A 1710-nucleotide genomic window follows, 5' to 3' on the forward strand; every position below is an offset into this window, starting at 1 on the left:
AAAGAAGAAAGGAAGATGTCAACTATGTTTTTGCAAACATGGTCTTATATCTAGAAAATCCCAAAGAATCCACTAAAAACTGTTAGAACTAATAAATAAGTTTGAGATTGCAGGATACAAGATCAATATACAAAAATCAATTGTATTTCTACACACTTGAATAACTGCAGTAAACTTGCAATAAACCAATTGAAAATGGAGTTAGGAAAATAATTTCATTTACAATAGCATCAAAAAGATTAGGATAGAAAGAGTTTAACAAAACAGGTGTAGAATTTATACTCTGAACACTATAGAGCATTACTGAAAAAAGTTAAGGAAATCTAAATATTTGGAAAAATATCTTGTGTTCATGGATCAATACTCAAAACTGATATACAGATTCAGTGTAATCCCTATCCAAATCCCAACTGACTTTGTAGAAGTCAGTTTGTAGGGTCCCGCACTGTCACCTCGGCTGGAGTGCCGTGCTGTGAACATGGCTCACTGCAGCCCTGAACTGCTGTAGTTGAAACTACAGGCATTCACCACCACACCTGGCTAAGTTAAAATTTTTTTTTCTTTTTTTGTAGAAATGAGGTCTTCCTCTGTTGTCCAGGCTAGTCTTAAACTCCTGAGCTCAAACAATCCTCCCACCTCGGCCTCCCAAAGTGCTGGGATTACCTCACCCAGCCTAATTGTCCACTTTAAATGGATACATTTTACTTTTTATGAATTATATCTCAATAAAGTTGATTTTAATATATTTATTTTATCACCCTTATTTGCTCCATTACAGAGGGCTAGAAACTACAAGCAAGCTATTACCAATTCTTAGGTTATAATATGGTCTTGTAACTGAAACATAGGTCAGTTGCTAGCTGCACAAAGTTCAATTAACAAGAGTAAGGTCTAGTATAATGAAAGTGATTTATTCCAAAGCCAGCTTTACTTTTGGAGCAGAAAGCAGACACTTGTAGAAGGCAGAGGAGGAAGTGAGCAAGGTGGGTGTCTGTTAGCTAGCTTGGTGTCTTATCTTCTGAGCAGCTGAGTTGACATCTGTGGGCAGAGATAAGTTGTAACTAGGTAGTGAGAGAGTAGTGGGTGTATGCTTTTGACTGTTATCTCTCGAGATAACCTCCTGGTGAGTGGGAGTTCCACAGAGGGCATGCTTTGGTTTGTAAATTGACTGTTAACTCTGAGAGTTCTGTCTTGAAACATATGTTGAACTTGCCATGTAGAGTATCTAGTGAATGGGGAGGTAAAAGGTAAAAGGCTGTATTTGTATTTCTTTTTATATTTTTATTTTTTGGAGACGGAGTTTCTCTCTTGTTGCCCAGGCTGGAGTGCAATGGCATGATCTCAGCTCACTGCAACCTCTGTCACCCAGGTTCAAGTGATTCTCCTGCCTCAGCCTCCCAAGTAGCTGGGATTACAGGCGCCCACCACCAAGCCTGGCTAATTTTAATGTTTATATTTTTAGTAAAGATGGGGTTTCACTACATTGACCAGGCTGGTCTCAAACTCCTGACCTCAGGTGAGCCATCTGCCTTGGCCTCCCAAAGTGCTGGGATTATAGGTGTAAGTCATTATGGCAAGCCTTTTGTTTTTTTTTTTTTTTGACACAGGATCTCTTTATCACCCATTCTGGAGCATGGTGGTGTGATCACAGCTCACTGCAGCCTTGACTTCCCAGACTCAAGCAATACTCCCACCTCAGCCTCTTGAGTA

Source organism: Colobus angolensis, unplaced genomic scaffold (genome assembly GCF_000951035.1).
Source record: "Colobus angolensis palliatus isolate OR3802 unplaced genomic scaffold, Cang.pa_1.0 Scaffold124, whole genome shotgun sequence".
Lineage (NCBI taxonomy): Eukaryota > Metazoa > Chordata > Mammalia > Primates > Cercopithecidae > Colobus > Colobus angolensis.